Raw genomic sequence first — 23,360 nt, forward strand, 5'->3', positions numbered from 1 at the left:
GTATTATATTTGCCTTCGGGTTTATATGATCCGTTCATCCTATTTCGACTCTTCAAAATTTAAGAGTCTATCCTAAATTGATGTAAATTATATGGCCTTCTAAATACCGTTTCGATTCCTAACATCACTGAAGAGACATTAATTGTCGAAATCCGGATATGGTGTACAAATTTTTGCACCTCAATGTTTGCGGTATACCATCTTTTCCGCAAGGTTATTGTTTTCTGTTTGGTATTAAATTAATAATAAAGATCCATTTTGTTACATCTTGTGATCCGTTTATTTGGCAATCGCCAATGGCAGTCAGCAGGTATTAAGAACATCCGTTGTTCGACCTGTTAGTCAAATGCGTTTTGTTTAAATATACTTTTTCACTTTTTTGGTCTTTTAGAAAATGTTGTTTGTGCTGTATTTATACCCCTCTACCAAGAAATTTGTTTTGCATGCACACGTATAAAAATTGCGGTTTTTATCCAACGCAATCATAGGTTTGAACTTTGTTTTCAATTTAGACTTATATAATATAATTTATTATCATATTTTAACGGCCGTTTGTTTGCGATGTTTAAATACGCAGACTCTGTTATAACTACTCTACCGTTGTCAAATTTGAAATATTTACAAATTTAGATCGTTCAGTGCTGTTTATTTGGAATTCTTATTGACGCAATCGTTCTTGTAACATCATAACTGTCGTCACCGTTAATGCTTTAGAATTGTGCTAGTTCATATCGCACATTATTATTTTTATTTAAAGCATATATTTGAACTATCTGCTGTAATTAGTCATATAACCTATGTCGTGTTTAACACATATTTAGAATTGTGCAAGCGTCTTACCTGATGTTCGGTTTGACTTTTTTATTGTATAAATTTCAAGATTGTTATAGTTTAATTTAAGTAGACTGATATATGATTCATTCAACATCACAATCATATTTACTGATGAAGGATATCTGTTATCCGAAATATTTATAAATAATAACATTTATAGTTCCTTTTTTTGTTATTGGTGTTGTTGTGTACACTTTTTAGGCGTTCATATAATTTATTTATTGTGTACATGTATCGTTACTCGTAACGATCCAGCGCCCTCGTGGGAAAAATCGTTGACTATTATTCAGACGTTTTATATATATATATATAGGTTTGAACGTTGTTTTCAATTTAGACTTATATATATATATACATACCAATAAATTTTGAAATCACAAGAAACTAAGGTTTCAACTCCCTCAGGCAAAGTTGACTTTTTTTAGGTCCTTTTTGGTAATATGGCTCATTAACAGTTTTGGTTCTTATACATCCTTGGCTTTCAAATATTCGGCTTTGAGCGTCCTGATGAAGGTAAATCCAGAAAAGCGCTTCGGACGCATAAAATGTATAACGTGTTGTTTTCATTTTTTACAGCACTGGGTCGATACCTCTGCTGGAGGACTATCAGTCCCCGAGGGTATCATCAGCTCAGTAGTCAGTTCTTCGGTACTGACATGATTTATAACAAACCTTTCTAGAAGTGTCCGTTAATAAATTATGAAATTATAAGAAACTAAGGTTTCAACTCCCTCATGTGCAGGCAAAGTTGAATTTAGATGAATTTTGCTATTTTTAGGTCCTTTTTGGTAATATAGCTCTTCAACTGTTTCGGTTCTTATATATCCTTGGCTTTCAAATATTCGTCATTTAGCGTTCCTGGTTAAAGAAAATCCAGAATAGCGCTTCGAACGTATAAAATTTATAACGAGTTGTTTTCATTTTTTAATATACGGGCTAGAAATTATAGTTCCGGATAAAACCAATTTTGAAAAAAACTAGAGAAATTTTCCAAACGAATGATCAAGCAAATTCTCTTCCACAAAGAATCATCTGGATTGATCCCAATAGAAGTACAGATCCAACTTAGAATATTGACATTTGTATACAATTTATTTCTTCTACCCGAAACATCCACAGAGAAACAAATTGCTAGGAGACAGTTATACTTACAATCAGTGTAGAGTAACTCATGGTTTAAAAAGATATTCTGGAAATATAGTCTACCAGACATGTATTTGCTTTTGGAGACACCATACAAAAAAAATGCAATGGAAACAGTTGATATATCAAGAGTCTTCAAATATTGGAAAGATCAAATGATAACTTTAGCTAAACCTTACAAACATCTGGGATACTTAAATTTAGAATCTTTAATCCGGGAAAGCAACACCCCTTGATATTTATCCCAACGCAATCAGCTCGAGACACATAAAGAATACCTATTAAGCTAAGACTAGTAAGTGGATTAGATGACGAAGATCTGAAACATTTTCTATTCAACTCTACCTTATTAGAATCAACACGGCATTCTACAACCCAAGATTTAGATATAGAACTATACAAAACCTGCAAATTGAAACTAGCTCAGATGTCAGATGAAGATAAAATACAAATTATATTGGACTGCTCAGTACTACTACATGTAACATACAAAATAACTTCCTTTGCTTGGAGTGGGGATATAAAACAATTCGCCTAATCAAATAACGGTATTGATGATTTAATTTAGAACTAATATGAACTGCATTAAGGAACTTCATAATTTTAGAGTTATTTTAAGTTGTATTGTAATTATGGCTATAATTTTATAAAAAATATCGTTTTTTAATCAAAAGCTTTAATGCAATATTACGAAACAGTTATCAATAGAAATCAATAAAATATAATAAAATCTAACCTTGAATGTAAAAGTCAATATTGTGCTTACGTAGATAAATAGCCCAGATGAGCAATTAATGAACCGTAAACTACTTATATATGAATGATTTTGATAACGAGCCAAAAATGTAAGGACAGTAGACTGAAGCTATACCGGAATAGCTAGGCCTTGTAAAACTGTAGTCTTTCAATTTACAGATTTTGGTTGGTGGTGAATTAACCAATGAAATTGGAGGATCACACGGAAATATTTATCTTTTTATGTATAGATATTGAAAGTACAAAAATTTGATATAAATAGTAAAGGTCGCGTTTGAGGTTTTTGTGGTTTTTTTTATCCTTCCGTGCTGAATTTCATGTGATACAGAGAGTGGAAATAAAAACAAGTACTATCTTTAAAAAAAGTTACCTGACGCATTCAGACGTGAGCATAGAGTTTGATCTTATTAAGTTTTTTTTTATCATAGTTAAAAAAAAATTGCACACAATTTGACGACAAAATGCTAAAGATTCTAAAAGTTGAGGATATGCACTTTTCTCTAAAGAATTAAAACATATACTGCATGGTAATTAACTAAATGTAAATACATATATAGATATTTTTCAGAGTTAAAGAAGTACCTATATCTGTAAAATAGACATAACCATAACATATTCGTAGTTTACAATCTGTAATAAATAAGAAACTTGAAACAGTTGAGATCCATGAAGAAATGTCAATTATAACTATATGTCAAGAACAACTTTAACAATTAGAGATACAACCTATTTCGGTGTGTATATCGGGGACGGACGGACGCCAAAGGAAGATGATCTATATAATACAGCTTTTGACAAGTAATTAAATTTGCGCCAAATGTATTTTGACAATCTTTATTTCAATTATAATATGTTGTACTCTTTGAGATTATCATTACGACTTGGAAGCTTTAGTCGATGAGATATATTTATATTACTCGAGCTATTAATAGCCTAATCATGCCATGATCTGGTAGATCTAATGAACCTGTCAGTGATATTTCCCTACTCATGTATTACACCCAACATCATGACAGTGGTTACAAAGCAACTTGTCGAAATCAATTTTATTTTGAACCAGTAGTCCACAGCTTCCACAATAAAATACATTATCTTTTGATGTTGATGTAACTGTGTCCTAAAACTATTACATTGTCATTATATAAATTACGTTGTTTCAACTACAATCGCACGCCAATCTTTATCACAAAGGACAGTTGATTGGATAAAAGTGATGGATTGCCTCGCCTACTAGTATATTAAACTGAGGTCCTATGAAATCACTTCAGATAGCTGTCAATATGGGAAAAATATTCCAAATGGATATATTTAGACATTTAGTTGGGAACTAGTATTCGATATTTGAAAAAAAAAAATATTGATATCTCTAATTGTTTCAGTTTTAAAAGTGTTGAGTAACGTTGAACATGAAATTGTAGATTAAGTTTGGGAAATCGTGTACCCCCCCCCCCCCCTTTTTTAAAAGAAATACAAAAAATCTGAAGGTTTTGTGATCTTATAAGAATTGCAAATATTTAACAAATTCAAATTCTCATACAGAATGATTTTTAAATTTTTTTTTTCTCAACATTGTTTGCTGGAGAGAGAGAGAGAGAGAGAGAGAGAGAGAGAGAGAGAGAGAGAGAGAGAGGGGGGGATAGGAGGGGTGTCATCAATGAAAGACATAAAATATCTTATGCCATGAGTCATTTTATAGGGATGCTTATGGGGCACATCAAAGATAAGATTAATTTTTAACCAGACATTTAACCATTGTACATTGGAATGTACCACAAAACTTAGATTCACTTGAATACATTGATCTCTTATCTTGTCGACTTTGAAGCCCGTCTGACAGTTGGTTTCCACAGAAGAGACCTTGATGAAATTTGAAATTTCAACAACTGTTAATTTTTACGGGAACGAAGATTTTGCAAGTACGTAGTAGTGATTAGATCATCAATTATGAAGTAATTTTAAAACTTAGACGCCAAGGTCGAAACTAGCTCTAGCTCATAATGAAGAAAATGTGAACATCTTAAAGCAAGAAGGTACCCTCATGTACCCGAAGTTTTGTTTGTGAACATATGTTGCTGTTGGATAAAGTCGCATGGCGATTTAAGGGTTCGAGGTATGTATCATTTGAATAAAAATATTACCTATGTATACTAAACATCTAAATATCTAAACATATACTTTGCAGTGTTCTGTTGTTTTTTGGGGTGGTAATTTTCATGCCGGCAAGGCAATAGTAACTAACAACACATTCTATATATCAACGATTTATTCCCGGGGTCGTCATATTTTAATGATTTGGAACAGCTCTTAAAGAAAACAGATAATAAAATGTCCAACTACCGAGTGGAGAATTTAAAATTTAACAAAATATGCAAATTGATAGATACAATATTTGGTTCCTTTCCATATTCAAAACATTACGCATTATTTTGGAATTTTCATTGTGTTAAAGATAAATTTAATGATACATTTTGTAAGACATTAAAATTCATTTTAAGGGTGAAGAAGATATTGTTTTTCCTTTATTGCACAAACCACCACTGGACTAGAGAGATTGACCTGTTAGTTACTGCTGGAAAAGAGTCAACGTTTATGAATCGACATGTCCAACGCTTGCAAGAGAAATGTCGGCAGTGTTTGTGAAAATAGTTTCATCTTTTGCGAAAAATCAATATTCGCTGTTGTACGATAATTCAACCTTACAGTGATTTACAGTTCATTTGCTTACCATACAACTATTGTCAGCAAAATTATTGCACAGAGAGGAAGCATATCCTGTATTTCGGAACAGAAAAGGAGCTTAAAGTATTTACTGAAAAAGTGATAATTGTTAAAGCCCGTGAAATACATGTGTACATCAAATTCATTTTATCATGAAAATAGAAAATTGTGCACTCAGAATTGTGCATAGCAAATATTGATGTTATCAGAACTTTTCATTGTTTAGAGACAAATTTTCTAATGGTCTGAAATCAGAAAGCGGCATTGGCGATAACTTGAAATACAATTTTGGATTTTGTATTTTCTTTAAGAGCAATTTTAATGTATTTTATTGTGATATCAATAATAAGTTTATGTAGAAAATACACAAATGAAAGAATTTGGCTACTGTAATAATTCTGTTTAAAAAGGTGATTTGTATTGCAAATTGTTTTACCATGAAATAAATAGCTTTGAAAAGGCGGAATCTTCAAAAGTCTACTTGATACTAAGAATACTGAACTGGAAATATATCATCACTATGAAGGTACATACCTCTTTATCATCAGGCAAATGAAAATATTCATCCTTATTTGATTGATTGTTAGCTTTCCTTTTTATATTTGTCATTGTCGATATTGGTCTGCACGATTGCATTGCATAATTAAATAGCTGTTTCTTTTATCTGCTTTTTTTTATTTGTTCTCGAAGGTTAATTTTAATTCCTTCAACATGTGACCTCATCATTCTACATTTGGGCGCCCACAAACATGTATATTCCCGCCTTATTATTTATGAACCTGTCCCAAGTCAGGAGATTGTAATTCAGTGGTTGGTTTGTTGCTGTGTATCGTGTTTGTTTTTCGTTTGTTGTTTTGTACATAAGTCAGGCTTTTGTTTTCTCATTTCGAATGCTTACATTTTGTGATGTCTGAGCCTTTTATGGCTTGCTATGCGGTATGGGTTTTACTTATTGGTGAAGGCCGTACGATGACCTATAGTTGCTGTAACATCTATGTCATTTGGTGCCTGGTGGAAAGTTGTCTCATTAGCGATCATACCACATCTCCTTATTTTATTTTATTTTGTACTTGTACCAAATCATAAGATGATTGTTTAAAATTCCATAAGCTTCCTGAAAAGCTTTAAACTTGTATACAGCAAACAGTTGAATAAAATGCTTATACTTTGTGCAGCTAATTATTTGAAATCGAATCCTTTCCCCCCATGGACTGTAAAAAAAATTGTCTTGCAATTGGATGTTTATGTTTTTCTCTCTTCCAATATTTTTTTTAAATCGAACAATTTTTGCGAAAATAAACCTTAATTCCTACATCCCAACATCTGTTTGACCGATGCGAGTGAAACATATTTTTGTGCGATATAAATTACACCACAGACTTTCTTTATTCAAAGAATAAGTTCGAAAGTACATAATTATAAACCAATTCACCATGATAAATATAGAATTACCATACATTGTCTCGTGGCGGGTCTCCGTATAGTGATCAGTCTGTCCGTCCGTCCGTAACAAATTGTGTCCGCTATATATCTAGAAAACCGTTATGATTTCATACTTTATACTTGACATGTATATTAACCAACATCAGAGGGTGTGTCATAATGTTTGTACAACTTCCTAGGTCAAAGTGCAAGGTCAAAAACTTTGGTTTCAGTTCGTCCGTCCGTCCGTTCGTAACAAATTGTGTCCACTCTATATTTTGATAACCGTTATGATTTCATACTTTAAACTTGATATGTATATTAACCAACACCAGAGGGTTTGTCATAATGTTTTTACAACTTCCTAGGTCAAAGGTCAAGGTCAAAAACTTTGGTTTCAGTTGACAACCCCATGTCCTATGGTAAAGAGCGTGTCCGCTGTATATCTTAAGAACCGTTATGATTTCAATGTTTATACTTGATAAGTATATTAACCAACACAAGAGGGTGTGTCATAATGTATGTACAACTTCCTATGTCAAAGGTCAAGGTCAAAAACTTTGGTTTCAGTTGACAACCCCATGTCCTATGGTACAGATCATGTCCACTTTATTTCTTGAGAACCGTTACGATTTCAAAGTTTATACTTGACATGTATATTAACCAACACTAGAGGGTGTGTTATAGTGTATGTACAATTTCCTAGGCCAAATATAACACTTTAACTAAAAAACATAGAATAAAATCACTCTTAACACATAACGAGACTATGTAATAACTTAAAAAAGTGCTTCATATCAGCTTATCCATTCAAATTTTTTACCACACGTTATTTACAGCGGGGCCCACAGAGATGGCTCCCATCTCAATGATGTCTAGTTGTAGCATATATCTGTTTTTGTTGGTTTTTGTTCAATTCTGTTATTTCTTCCAATCACAGTAAAGATTTGTGACATCATAAAATTGAGAATGGAAATGGGGAATGTGTCAAAGAGACAACAACCCGACCATAGAGAATACAACAGCCAAAGGCCACCAATGGGTCTTCAATGCAGCGAGAAACTCCCGCACCCGGAGGCGTCCTTCAGCTGGCCCCTAAACAAATATGTATACTAGTTCAGTGATAATGGACGTCATACTAAACTCCAAATTATACACAAGAAACTAAAATTAAAAATGATACAAGACTAACAAAGGCCAGAGGCTCCTGACTTGGGACAGGCGCCAAAAATGCGGCGGGGTTAAACATGTTTTTTGAGATCTCAACCCTCCCCCTATACCTATAGCCAATGTAGAAATACGCACAGTAAAACTCAGTTTAAGAGCATGCATGCCGTTGTCATAGCGAAGCGTCCTTTCTAAATGGGTCAAAAACCGAAATTAATACTGACTGCATCAGAAAAAGCAAAACTTGATTATTCAACTTTATACGTATAATACAAACATATTAACTTTGATCGCCAATAATGCATGTTCAAAAATTTAGCTGTTTCTAAACATTTATCTGTTTCCAGCTATTGTGCACGTTTCGTTATAAAAAATGTAACAGAAAAGACGAACGTTTTAATTCCTTGTCAAAGGATTTTCTTATAGATACACTCGCATACACAAGTGAAGAACATAGAAATAAATGAAATATTATAATAATCTTGAATTACCTTATGGTCAAATCACGCTTGCGAATTTGATATCAAAGTAACCGATTTATGATCTCGTTTACCTTGTAGTTAAATTACCTTAAATTTTCCACACAATGTCTTCCGACTTGTGGTAATATATTTCCGTTATGTCAAATTGCAATTTATTCGTCTTTTTTAAAATAAATAAATAATACTTTTCTAATGTTATTTTAGAAGCATCCTCCGATACATTTTTCCTTAGACCTAATGTCCATGATTTTTTTTGGGGGGTAATATAAATTATCAATAAATGCTATGAATTTTTAACAAAACATTCTTGGTATACTTTTTAACGATTCGTATGCTGGCTTCCAAAGTACTAAATTTTAGCAATAATACAAGGATGATTTAAAAAAATTACTAGAAAGTGACTCCACGCAAGCGTAGATATGAAAGGTCCTTTTGAGTAGACATTTATGAATAAAGAGGAGTACCGTATGACATGATGTTTTGAGACGAGATGGCTGTTTGTTGAAAAAAAAATGAAAACTTACTTTCTTTTACTTAATTTCTGTTTAAATGAATTTACTAGTATACGAAATTTAGTATCTTGATTTAAACGATCATCGGAAGTGTTTATTAAAGACCTTTGATAGATTATATCATGGACAATGGAGATATTGTATGCATTAAAAGAGATGTAGGGCATACGTTAGTGAGACAGAAACCAACCATAAGAAAAAAACATCTTATAGCAACCCTTCTTATAACTTGGTTTTAAATATACATCATATAGCATGTAGTTAGTTTGCTTTTCTAACACAGTACGAAGCACACTCTTACAATTTCAACACAGTTTTTTTAATTTCTTTGATACCAAACCATTTCTCCGATTTCGGAGTAGGTAACTTTGACACCTTTTATTTGCTGCAAGAAACACAAAACCTGATCTTTCGTCAAAATGGAAGGGGCTTTATACCATTGAGAGATTAAAATTTGTAACAAAAACTTATTATACAAGGAATACAACAGACCATGAAGGCTGACATTTGCAGACTACATAACGTTCATGCACAATTATTGATTATGTCTTTGTCTCTTAGTACCTAGTTTGACTACATGTGACGTAACAGAATTCAAAAATATTCCACAGTTGGGAGAATTTGGCATTCAAAAATCAATGCAAAGTACATTTGCATTTGAAAATAAACGCCAAAAAAAAAAAAAGAAAAATAGAGAATGGAAACAGAGAATGTGTCAAAGAGACAACAATCCGACCATAGAGCAGAAACAGCCCAAGGCCATCAATGAGTCTTCAACACAGCAAGAAAATCCCGCACCCGGAGGCGGGCTTCAGCTGGCCCCTAAACAATAATGTATACTAGTTCAGCGAAATGGACGCCACACAAAACTCCGAAACATACAAACGAACCTAAATTAAAAAAAAAACAAGAGAAAATATGCAAATGCTAGAACAAACTGTACAATCTGAACTATGTCTCTTACAGTTTGAACCACGCGATTTTCCAAAAATCTGGCAAATTCGTTCCTTAAGTATTATAAAAATATCCCCAAAACCCGATCTCCAAGGTCCACCAGTGCTTGTAGTTGTGGAAGTAGCGGTTTGCAATAATATCGGTGGTTGTCTTGTTGTTTCAGCAGAAGAAAATAGGGTGGTATATATAAAATGTCCTTTTAACACAGTTCAATAATTGGATACCGTCATGTAAAACAGTTATCGCAACTGTTAACAACAGCTTCAAATATCAGTCTGTATATGGTGTGTACAATGTGTTCAGTTACTTGAATGGATTACAAAAATGCCTTCACATGCTCATCAAGATTTTATATAAATTGGTTCACTATATAACTCGGGCAAGTATTGCTTCTCAGCTTGAGAAAGGACTCCATCACATATTAAGGACTTTCAAATACGTTTTGTTCAATTGAAAAATATAATTTGATTGCTTGTTCATTATAACTGTCAAGAAAAGTTTATTTCTCTAGTCATGATAATTATGTTGTGTAATCATCAACTTCATCATCGTCATTTTTTGACAATTTTGTCACAACCATATAACTGCTAATAGCTCCGTTTTGAGGACATGTTTGAATAACCAATTTCACTCAAAACACCTGTTGAACTTGAAAACAATTAGAAAAGCGATCTTTGGCTTGGTAAAAGACGTGGGCTATATCAGTGGTAAGAACCCTCTTTAAGTTACGGTGGGGAAAACATTGCTTTTTGACCAATTTCGACAACATTGGTGTCCTTAATCATCTACAGATCAATATAAGTGGTGTAGGGGTATACGAGTGGGATTATATTAGTGGTCTAAATAGTACACAAATGGGAGTCTAAAAGATCTATATTAAGTGGACATATAATATAGATTTTTTTCTTTTGCATTGTTACATTTTTCGCTTGCTAAACAGTGTGGGTTTAGCTCATTGTTGAAGGATGTATGGTGACCATAACGTCATTTGATAGATGTCGTATTGGCAATCATACCACATCTCTTTTTTTTTTTATATAAAAATGCAATTTTAACGGTCCAAAACTTAACTGAGTTGACTTGGTATATTGGTAAATATCAATGATGTGAACTTTCTATATTTGTAACAGTGTTGAGTATTCTGTTTATTGTGAAGATGATCTTCAAGTGGAGTCATATCAATGATTTAAAGGGTCCATAAGGAGCACTTCAAGTGGAGTCATATCAATGATTTAAAGGGTCCATAAGGAGCATTATTGTATTCTAAAACTGATGACGTTTGTTACTCAGAAAACTTAAACATTGCTGAATTTATTCACAAGTGATACTTAAGAATACTCTTCTACTTACAATCAACAATCTCTCATTTGCCAGAGTCTTTTATTAAAGTTTCCTCATTTGGTCCAGTCTGCAAAAATAAAGATAAATTCCAACATTGCATTTATAACTCTAGTGAAGAAAGGAACTTTGCTGTGATTTAAATTTAAAAGAATTTAACAAAAAGTGGCATTCTATAAAGGGTTGGACACCCATCAATAAAATATCTTTTTTGTTTAAATTTTCTATCTAAAATATTAGCTTTTTTTAAATTAATTCCTTTCAATAAATCTGTATAGTTCCGTACTACAATGTCCATATAGACAAATATCAATTTATGCTGCATACTTGTACTTAATGTAAATTCTTTTGTTTAAATTTGCTCTAATAAAACGGAATGGAAGTTTCATTTACACTCGGAAACGATAAATTAATTCAGAAGTTGATATTGTAGAGAGCTGTTATCATTGGATTGTAAAGCAAACGGATACGTTCACAAATTAAAACATTCATGTTCTTGTCCCATTAATTAGATATTTTTGTTGTTTTTTCCTGTGCAGTATTGTATTAAAATTTGTACTTTTTGAGCCACGTCGCCTATTTTTTCGAAGGATGGAATAGTTTGCAGCAGATGTTTAATTTGACTAATGATTGTCAATAGTCAATAAGAACAAGTATATGCCCACAACATATGTAGTGCATGTAATAGGCTTGTCAAGAATGAACGTATGTTTCTCAAGGAAGTTATGCGGAAGTTAATGTTTAGTCTGTTAAGAGCACAAATGTAAATTTATACGATTCTCAGTAGTGATTTATTGTATTCTTCAAGATTGTAAAGAGTACGGTACAATACGAGTTTTATGTGAAATCTATTTCCTATAATTGATACTGTAAATTTTAACACTTTGTACTGTTAAGACAAAAAATTATGTGATATACCAGTATACGTAATCAAAGATTACTACTCTTACAGAATAGAACCTCAGTGTTATTTTCGTTTTGCAGTATGGTACAAAACTCGATCTTATATTTCTTTTCAAAACATGTTGTTCACTTCCAGAGCAACAGAGAATAACTAAATGTGTGTGTGGTTCGTGCTGCTCACACTTAAAACTTTTTTTGCTATTTTCTGTAGGGGGTAAATTCAGTAAATAAATATACGTCATCAGGGACCGGCCATTTGGGGGAGAGCTTTCTGTATAACACTGAAGTCCTGTGCTCTTCTGATTGGTAGATAATGTTTGTAATACATATTTTTTGCTAGATGGATCAAAACTAGAGTTAAAAAAATGAACGCTGAATGCACTTAATTTTTTTACTACAGGGTTGAAATGTAATGGGGTCAGTATAGGAATTAAGTGCGAATCTACAGTGTATGTATACAAGGCCATGTGAATGCCCAAAAATGCCGCATGACCCTATGTTTTTATTGTTGCAAAAGATGGGGCTACATTTGTACTTTAATGAATGATATATGAAAGCTTCTGATTTCTAAAGGTACCAGGTACATGTATATATGTAATTCAAGACATAGATTTGCATTAAAGTCAATGGGAGATTTTTTACTGAATTTACCCCTTTATCTGTCAGTGTGAATTCTTTTGGTCATAGAGTTGTCTTTCCTTTTTTGACTAGTAACACAATGTTTTATTGTCCACTTGGTATGTTTTTCGCAATAAGTGGAAAACTTCATATGATTTGAAATTGAGTGATTCCGTCTTACATGTTGACGAACTTTACATGACTAAAATTAGTTGTGAATATCGGACTGATCGTACAATTGCAGTCAATTAAATTCAATGTCGAATGGTAGTGATTAACTTATTTGAATGTATTTATCGTAAAATTTACAAGGTTAAATACAACTAAAATAATCTTTGAACTTGTTGACAGGTTATACACGTATTACTTATTTATAAACAGATAATTTTTGATAAAAATTTGAATCAGATCCAATAAGAAGTGAGCAGCGAGGAGATAAAAGTTTTACCTGGGAACAGTATGTCAATATATATGTTCCTGGTTTTACAAAGAAGCTCACGGAAAGTACTTTTCCGCTTTTTTATTCAAATATATAGAATCAGTATTATGCAGAGATGATGAGGTTTCATCAATTTAGTACAAATACCATTGGTGTGCTGATTCATAATAAATAAAAAACTATAACGGCATACAATGGTTCCCATATTTTACAGTAGATCTTGTTGAAATAATGTTTTTTTAGATCCTCTTATGCTTTTTCTACATTTATTTATGTAGAGATAATAAATCTGTCTTAATGTTTTAAATTTCAATTTGATTCACGATTCAAAATTAATAATGACAGATAAAAGTTAAAAGCAGATTTTAATTTGTTATTTTGTTATAACCCCCATCCCCCATCTTTGTGTTTCAAGGCACGTTTCCTTTTTATGAATTTAATTTCCACAAACTGACTATCGCTTTAACCCGTAAATAAGTTAGCAGGAGGAAGCAAATTGAATTAAATTCCCATATATCTTTTTTAAGTCTCCTTCAGCGACCATTTAACACCACACAATTTCTGAACGAGAACCACAGACTCTTTAGAGCCTGTGTCGCTCACCTAGGTCTATGAGCATCTTCAAAAAATATCAATTAAGGCAATCACTCCTATAAAGAGTAAACCAACAATTAGGCAAAAGTTAACTTATTTACTTATCTTGTCTTGCTGATCACTTTTGCTTATTTAAGTTTCTATTTATCTATAATAGTTTTTTCATAGAATAAGGCAAAAATGCAAAACATTGATAATAATCATCATTAAAGGGCATTGACTCCAATAAGGAATCGTCTGACGATTTCGACAATGTGGACTTATTTGTAGATCTTGTCTTGTTGATCACTTTTGGCATATAAAGTTTCTCTTTATCTATTATAGTTTTTCAGATATCAGGTAAACATGAAAAAAATCGGTAAAATTCGTCATTCAAGGGCAATAACTCCTATCAGAAATCGTTTGACAGTTTCAAAGTAAACAGACAATATGTAGATGTCATCATTCTGAACATGTTTGTTCTCGACAGATTTTTCCATTCATAGTGGTTTTCAAGATAATAGACCAAACTTGCATTTTACCCCTATGTTCCATTTTTAGACATGTCGGCCATCTTGGTTGACAGGCGGGGTCATCGTACACATTTTTGAAACTAGATACCCTAATGATGAATGTGGCCAAGTTTGGTTAAATTTGGCCTAGTAGTTTTAGAGGAGAAGATTTTTGTAAAAGTTAACGACGACGACGGCGGACGACGGACGCCAAGTGATGAGAAAAGCTATAAATGGATGAGAGATTCGATGAATCAATTCTCATGAAATGAATATACTGGTGGTTATTTTTTTTTAGCGTACGGTTGCAAATATGTTATGTTTAACCAGAAACAGAACAAATTAAACAAAAAATAAAAAAGGAAGAGTCTGCAAAGTTCATCAAATAAGAATTGTTTAACATTCAAATGAAACTCGATACACCAGTTGCATGTACAAGTTTTTATGTTTGCGTCATATAGCAACATGCTTTAACCTATGTAATTTTATACTATTGAGGAAATCAGGAAGTGTCTTTAAATATATCAAGATAATAAAACGTAATAACGTTTGAAATGGATTTATCTATAGCGCTCACTGTCTGACCTTTCAAACAAAGCAGAATGGTTAAGATTTTCCAAACTGGTTAACCTTTCTCTCAGCTTGTGTATGTAGTCAGGAATCAGAAGTTTAATTGCATGAAATCAATATTCTGATTTTGTTTAAGTAATGTTGCTCGCATCTTCTCCACATGGTCTTTTCTGGATTGATCTATTTTGTGCATTTTAAGAAGTTCTTTTATTATGGGTATTTCAATGAAAGAGATACAACTAAAAGGATATTCCTACGAGAACCAACCTCTTCTCGCCGACATTTTCCTTTGTTCACGAAGTATGCAGACTTCATAGCGGGGCTTCTCGAGAATAATAATAAAAAAAAAGCTAGCATCATCGTTTTAATTCACGTTCTGCCACATATATGAATCAGATGATCCCTTACTGAATAATTCAAAGTCTGCATGGCGAATATGCTAATCGAACATGTCCAATTGAACTCAAAATAAAGGATACAACACATGCAGTTGGGTCAGCTTCATATTTTGACTTGGCCAAGAAATTGACATCGATCATCGGCTGAGAACTAAGCTCAAGAAATTAAATTGGCTTTAATTTTCCAATTATGATCTTTCCATTTGTATATTATATTCTATCAGCACCAGCATATGGCGTATATCTCTCTGAGTTAAAACAATATACGAGGACAAATGATTCCTTTAAAAATTTAATGATATCGATAATATGGATTTCGAAGCTTTTGAATCAAGGGTTCTAAATCTAAATCATCTCTTCGAAAATTTTACGAACACCATCATGATTTGGTTGACTTGTGGAATAGCTATGTGACAGATGACAAAAGGTATTTTTCTTTTCTTGTAGCCACAATCATGTCATCCGTTCCTCGTTTACTGCATCATCGAATGCAACTTGTCATGAGGAACGCAATGGATGACACATGTGAAGCAGGAACTGCAAATGAGTTTAATCTCATTTCTTTCGAGGGTTGTGTTGCCCTTTGTGAGCTGTTCTTTGTCAACTTTCTTTGTCATTTGGTCATTATGTTGTCTTTCTCCCTTCAATTAATGCTTCTGTATTGCCCCCTTAGTATTTCCAATCATTTTTAGAATAAAACCCAAGTTTTAACCTCACAAAATGATTATATAAAAGTCAAATGTCAGAAATTTTGTAAATCGAATTTATTTTATTTGTCTAGACATGGGACAGTTTAAAGCCATGTTAAAGGTTGATACCCAGTCTAAATGTCTATTTTGGTTAATTGGCATTGTTGGGTTGATGTTTAACCAAAGTATGATTTCACATTTATGCTATAAACGAAAATCTTAAGAACTTATACCAGGAGCATTGATCATGACTTCACCACACAAAACTTCAGTTAAATTTTGCTTTTATGTTGGTGGTATTCAGCCAATAACGATCAAATTTGTTTTGACCGTAGTTTGGTTGAATTCATCTCGAACGTCGTATATAGTATTGTTTTCCAGACTAGTTTCGATTGCGCTCGACAAATGTTATTCCAGAAAGTTAACACGTATCTAGAGCACCAAAATCGGCATCCTACAAGTTACCTTTGTACTGCATCTTGTACACAATAGATACTCATTATATTATGCTTTGATCAGTTTAGGTCAGATTATGTGCATATGTGTACCATCGAGTAATTTACATAAGACCAGCTGACTAATGGATTTCTCTATTGTCTAGACAAGGAAGTAACATATTTGATTTATTAGCTAAATTTAGATTAAGATCAGAAACATTTATAACAAATGTTTTATCGTAGTTAACTAATTGTCTTTGGAAAACGTAAATGTTTTTATATAGTTCACTTTACATTATAAAACCATAGCGTTTATAATATCTTCAATGAGTTCTTTCATGTAATGTATCATTTTTATAAGCATGCACTAATAATTATTATATGTCATATATTTGTAATCTGATATTGCGCACCAGCAACATTGTTTATAGGGATGCACATCAACATGCACATAGTTCCAATTCTATAATTACTTTTACGCAAAGGGTTAACTAGGGTTTGAAGTATGCCCCCATTAACTTCTATCTATTATTAAGAAACATAGACGTCCATTTGGCGGTGAGGAATGTAAAGACACGTCCGGTTTGAAACAATGGGGACGTTTAATGGAGTGCTACGCTGTTTGTGCATTTAAAAGCCTCTCAATAACTCTTTGGGGTCCGTAAGTGAACTGGCCTTATAAATCTTTTCTTACGGTATACCAAATATTTCTCTTTTTCCTGTGGCCGTCTTAATTTCCCGCCCTTCCTCTTAGTCGACCCACTTAAAAAAAACAGAAATAACAGTTAATTCATTGTTAACCTTGTTCTATTCAAGAATATGAATGAAATCATTACCGCTGAACCTTAAACAAACACACACAATCAATCAATCAATCAATAAAAAAATGATTGAGTGCAGAGATTTAATTTTAATTAGATTGTACATAGACGAACATACAACCAAATCAATTCAGTAAAATCATCTGAGAAAATCATCCAGTCTGTGATACCGGTGTACAGCGAACGAGGTAAAGAAGCTTTTTATTCTGTCATTCATTAAGACACCGATGATATGTCCGGGTCAAAGTTATTAATTAAGGCCAAGTCAACGTATTTGACGTCACAAAGCCGTGATATGCAGTTTTATGAAGAGCTGAGCAGAGTGATACAGAGAGTGGGAACACCGATAAGTGTGGGTAAAAGTTATAAATGTAAGTTCAAACAAATTAGACTTCACGAACAATTCAAGAAAACACGACAATGCCTTAAAATGTGTACAGAATTTTATACAGAAAAAAAGAGATTGATAATTATAGAAACTATTCGCATCAAAATAAGAAGGTGTTGAAAGATTGGTTAGTGAAAGAACAACCCTTTAAATACCAAATACCTGTACAAGAATGTAAGGATCTACAGTTCACTGTACGGCCTTAGGTCTAGTTTCAACTATAAATAAAAGTATTCGAAATAATGCTATAAAAAAAAAAAAAAAAAAAAAAAACAAGACACATTAATTACATCAATATGATAACTGATTTACCATCAAATCAATTAAGCCAGATTTGAAGGGCAATCAACTTATTTACTAATACAACATCTTTTATTCATTTTCGGCAATTTTTGGGGTTTTATCAAAGTGGTCGCGCCATATAGTTTTACTCTTATCCGTCATTCCGTCATTCCATCACGAACAGTTTATACGGACTTTTTTCTAAATGCCTTCACATATTGAGCTGATTTTTAGTATATGCGTCTACTATGATGATTTACAGATCGAGTGTACGTTTGGTTCCACTCCGCTGATTTTTGCCGAAATTACGGGATTTGGACCTCGTAAATTTCGTGAAAATAACAGTTATACGGACTTTTTTCTAAACGACTTCACATATTGAGCTAATTTTAAGTATGTGAGTCTACTATGATGAGTTACAGATTGAGTTTATGTTTGGTTCTGGACGCTGATTTGTGCGGAAATTACGTGCTTTGGACTTTGAAAATTTTCGTGAAAATAACAGTTATACGGACTTTCATTCTTAAATTTCCACTCCTAAAAAAAGCTTTTTTTGCGAGCGGAGCCATTCGAGTCGTTCCGACACATCTAGTTTAAACAAAGGAAATGGTGCCGAGGTAACTAAAATAAAACACCATTGAATAATATGATTGAAGATTACTCATATCCGGAAGGTGCATTATAATCCTTTACCCCATAATGTAACAAGAAACGTAAGTTTATAATTTCAGAGCGCACAACACGTGCTCTATGATAAAATATTCAGCAGGTACGCTGGAGACCATTTTTTTTAATTCAAAATCTAAAACTTTTTAATTTTCGGATTATAGAGAATTAAATCAAATGATCCCGGGAGCATAAATACTAAGGAGTCTTATCAGAACAGCTAATACCGTCTATATCGTCAACTTGGACGAGGGAGTTGCAACTTCAGCTTAAGCGCAATTATAAAAAAGACATATCTTTCCATACGAGTACGACTTTGAAGAAGAACCAGAACAAACACGCTACCATAAAGAAGAGGTGTTTGAAATAGAAAAGTAATCGATTATTATTCCATTGAAAAAACATTTTTTTTTCAATGAAATAATAATTATTGGAAAACTTATTACTGAAGTATATATTTTAAGCGGTATAACTTTTTATGAAAAAAAAAACAACCCGTCACAAGTTTTATGATAAGCACTTTAAATAATACAAATTTCTAAACTTATGGATCAGGAACTGTTTACCCGTCACTTGAGTTCACTCCCGGTTTTTGATGGGGTTCGTGTTGCTCAGTTTTTGACTTTTTGTGTAATGTTTTGTTATTGTTGTTTGTCCTTTCGTTGATTTATCCCCCCCCCCCCCACGGTGTTTCTGTTCATATTGGACTTGATTTTCGAATGTCCCCCTTGGTATCTCATTCTCTCTCGTTTTTTGCGCATATTTCAGTAAAAATAAGTGCTTGATACCAAAACAAGAAGCAAACAGTTATTGTCTTTAATTTTCGTAATTTCGAAATTATAAAAATACCTTTATTTCATCATAAAAATGGAATACTTAAAATAAATCGCTATAATGGAATTAATACTGCATATATTTCCACGGATAAAAAATAACTAATAAACATTTCCGAATCTAATGATTATAAGTGGTATTGTGATATGGTTTCATTAAAGATAGCTCATGATTGCTTCTGAACTATTTCCTCAAATGTATACGTCAAGCTGTAAGATTATATTGAATAGAATAACATGTATGTTGGTATATAAACCCGAACAAAATATTACGTTTCTTTGCATCTTATCTAATCCTTCCGCTTAAAATATTTTTTTTTGCATAATATTTGTATAATTTACACTTTGAGTAAATTGTTTATATTTACCATGAAATCATTGACAATGAATAAAAAACAACTTACTTTTTGTACTTATTCCTGACAGTGTATAAGTTTTTATAAAGGGAATTCCCCTCTTGTGATTATCCAATGCGTTACATTACAGTACAACTTCCGCGTATATATATATAATCGATATCTGTATATGATCTATACATAGAGTGAGCTTTCAGTGTAATTCTTTTAAATAACGTATAAATAGTACAATCAAAATGAGAATTGTTTTCTTATATATTTTCTTTGTTTTACTATGCAAGATGCATTTGGAAATTTATAGTTCAAGTTCAATTTATGACTGGTATCCGTTTTTAGTCCAATATTACCTATACACAAACAAGAGTGGAAGCAAATTGTAAGGCCTTGAATTAACCTCTCATTACATACTTTAGCCTATTATAGCTATCATGTACTAGCGGGTCAGTAGTGATGTTTTATATTTCAATGAACGTAACCTGTGTACATGTGTAACTAGACTTACTATACGAGTTCTTTTCTTGTTGATTTCCTTCATACTAACTGATATGTTTACGAAAAAGTGGTATTAAACTGAGTGCACTTGGAGAAAGGAATTCCTCTGTATGTGTTATTATATTAAAAAACACTTAGTTATAAATTTGTTAAAGGGGTTAAAAAAGAGAAAAAAATATGATAAAGAATGGACATGTAGCAAGCCTAATGTATATCTAAACTTGAAATATTAAGTCAGACAAAGATTTCGTTACCACATATTATATTGCCGAAGAAACATAGGTTCAACGATTTTGTTTGGAAGTTTGACGGTACCTGTGTTTTGAGCTCTTAAATTAAGATCCATTTAAACTCATTGGTCCATCGAATAAACTCATTCACACAATAAGTTATCAATTTATCCTAGTAGTAAGATCATTGAATATTGCCATTGATTTTATTCTAACAGTTTGATACATAACTAAACAGTATAAAAATAAGAAGATGTGGTTTTATTGGAAATGAGGCAACTATCCAACAGAGACCAAATGATGAAAGAAACTATATGTCACCGTATAAATACTAAACAACAGAAGGTATCCTCTAATTACATACTTTAATTAACCTAGTATATAGCTAAAATAAATGTTTCAAATAACGCATAAAAATACAACTAAAATGAGAATTATTTTCTTATAGATTTTCTATATTTTATTTAAAATGATAGACGATGGTCTGGATGGGGTTTAAAGAATAGAAGATAAATGACCAATATTGCAGAAAAATGTGCCCAACAAAAAAAATAAAGAATAGAGATAACAAGCCCCTAAAAATAAATAATAGAGAAAACACGCCCCGAAAAATAAAGAATAGAGAAAACAAGCCCCTAAAAATAAGTAGAGAATAATGGGCTAAAAATAGAAAGAACCAGAGAATATATGAGGTTAAAAAAAGATAAAGAACAGAGAAAAATGACCTAAAATATTAGAAACAAGAAATGTTGGAACCCCCTTACCCCCCCCCCCCCCCCCCCCATCAAGACCCTCATAGACAGCAGCCAACGACAACCATTGACTGACTTGGAACAGAAATATATAGAATGTTGCGGGGTCAAATATTGGCCGGCGCTCAACCCTCCCTTAACCAGGGATAATTTGCGACCATCAAATCGCCAATTGATACCCGCAAATCTTCAACCACAATACTGAGCATTATTTCCTCAGGAGTGGGATGTTGTAGCGTTTAGTTGAGTTATATATATATTAATATCGTTAAACCTCTAGATTCGAACTCAGATTGTTAGGACATCCATTGCAACATCGCATTCGTGTTTAAAGCCCCAAGACCATCCGGAATTAAAGTTCTGCTACATTTTCATCATTCTACGAACATCAATTGTCCAGGTATATCCTTTACATTACACTGTAACGCACCCCTATTTAAGCCGATGATCTAAGGCATGCATACACAGCCTTGTATACCATTTTTTCGAGGGCCCTTGGCACAGTGAAGGCTGTGTTGATGTCTTAACGGCTTCAGTTCTGGTCCCCGGTTGAGGGAACGTTTATAAATTTTAATGCAAGACAGTCAGGGTCAATTTCCAGTTCTAACATTGTTCAGATGAGCTGAATTCAAGACGTAAAACCTAGAAATATAGCGAGAATTCTGCATATGTGCCTCGTATATATATACTTCTTCAATAATCATTATGAAAGTTGTCACCCAATTCTCTTGAGATTCTAAATAAGGCAGCAATCATGACAACCCTCCTGCTAAACATTTGAAATGTTTCAGAATGCTGTTGTTTGTTTGGGTTTGTGCAAAAATATCTGAAATGCTTGGCCGGAATACCCCCCCCCCCTCCCTCCCCTCGAAATGTTTAATCTGACAAACTCCAATGGTAATTATTGTGCTCAGTTAGAAAATACGGGAGTTAATTTGTATGTGTTTCATCAGAGATGTGAAACCGTGACTTTCAAAAGTTATATGTCTGGTTTTTTTTCCAATAAACATGATAAAATTGAAAAATTAAAAATTGCATTTATGACATAGGCGAAGCCCAGTGCAATCTCTGTTAATTTTTAACATAGAGTTATACAATGCCTGTGTAGAAATAAATAAAACTGGATGTACTTATGCAGTTTTCATATTATAATGATTAAAAAGAATATGTCAGCAATCAATTTTCAGTGATCGAAATTTTGTATTTCATTGATACTGGCTGTAGTGCCGCAGTGGCGGATCCAGGGGGGGGGGGGCTCCGGGGGTTGGAACACCCCTTTTTTGACGATCAATGCTTTTGAATGGGGACATATGGTTGGAACCAACCCCCCTTTTTTATCCTGGGTTGGGAATTCCACTTTTAAAAATGGCTGGATCCGCCCCTGCGTGGCACACAAATTCATGTATTTGTCAACATTTTTCACTTTATAGAGCATAGTTAAAATTAAGTTATCGAGCCATTACTGTGTGATTACTTGAGGACCCTTTATTAAATGATGTTATAGAATGTACCATTTTAAGTACGTTCGTGACAGTGGACTCCACTTAATTGTTTGGAAGAAATTTGAATGTTATAATGAAATAAATGTGTCAAACATTAGTTAAGGGACATTTTAATCACACTTCAATGATGTTACAAACTTAGTTTTATCAGAAAATAGGAATACTTTAAACTATTACATTGTACATTAAAAATATACATATATGTAGGAAAGGGTTTGGTGTTATGAAATATTATGACTATAGCCAATATATTTGTTATAATAGCTAAAGAAGAATAGAGAATAATGGAGTGCTGAAATAAAGAAAAATATAGAGAATAACCAGGTCAAAATAAGTCAGAACAAATAAAGAATAATGGCCAAATGAATAAATAAAGAAAAGAGAAAGGTGGAATAAAGAATGAAAAAAAATAAGGAATAAAAAAATTGAAGAACCCACATCCAGACCCTCATGATTAATTGATTGTTGGTTGCTTAACGTCCAGTGGCAAATATTTCATGCAGTGTTCAGGACGATAGGCCCTCACGAAAATGTCCATATTTTCGTAAAAAGAGCAATGGCAGTTACGATAAT

At 32.8% G+C, this 23,360-nt stretch overlaps 2 protein-coding genes across 5 annotated transcripts in view; one reads left to right on the plus strand and one right to left on the minus strand.

Moving 5' to 3' along the window:
- Window positions 1-19,922, minus strand: part of LOC127728376 (uncharacterized) — a 69,015-nt gene extending 49,093 nt beyond the window's left edge. Inside the window, exons 1-2 of one of the 3 annotated variants that reach the window (XM_052235721.1) lie at window positions 19,860-19,922; window positions 11,339-11,396 (exon numbers count right to left, since the gene is read on the minus strand). The gene's annotated coding sequence lies outside the window, so the exon portion shown is untranslated. Of the gene's footprint in view, window positions 1-2,713; window positions 2,735-11,338; window positions 11,397-19,859 lie in introns of those variants that run through there. The other 2 variants (XM_052235725.1, XM_052235723.1) reach the window with 2 other exon arrangements.
- Window positions 1-23,360, plus strand: part of LOC127728372 (band 4.1-like protein 5) — a 238,305-nt gene that overhangs the window by 148,001 nt on the left and 66,944 nt on the right. The window lies entirely within an intron of this gene.

The sequence above is a fragment of the Mytilus californianus genome, unplaced genomic scaffold, assembly GCF_021869535.1.
Source record: "Mytilus californianus isolate M0D057914Y unplaced genomic scaffold, xbMytCali1.0.p SCAF_2, whole genome shotgun sequence".
Taxonomy (NCBI): domain Eukaryota; kingdom Metazoa; phylum Mollusca; class Bivalvia; order Mytilida; family Mytilidae; genus Mytilus; species Mytilus californianus.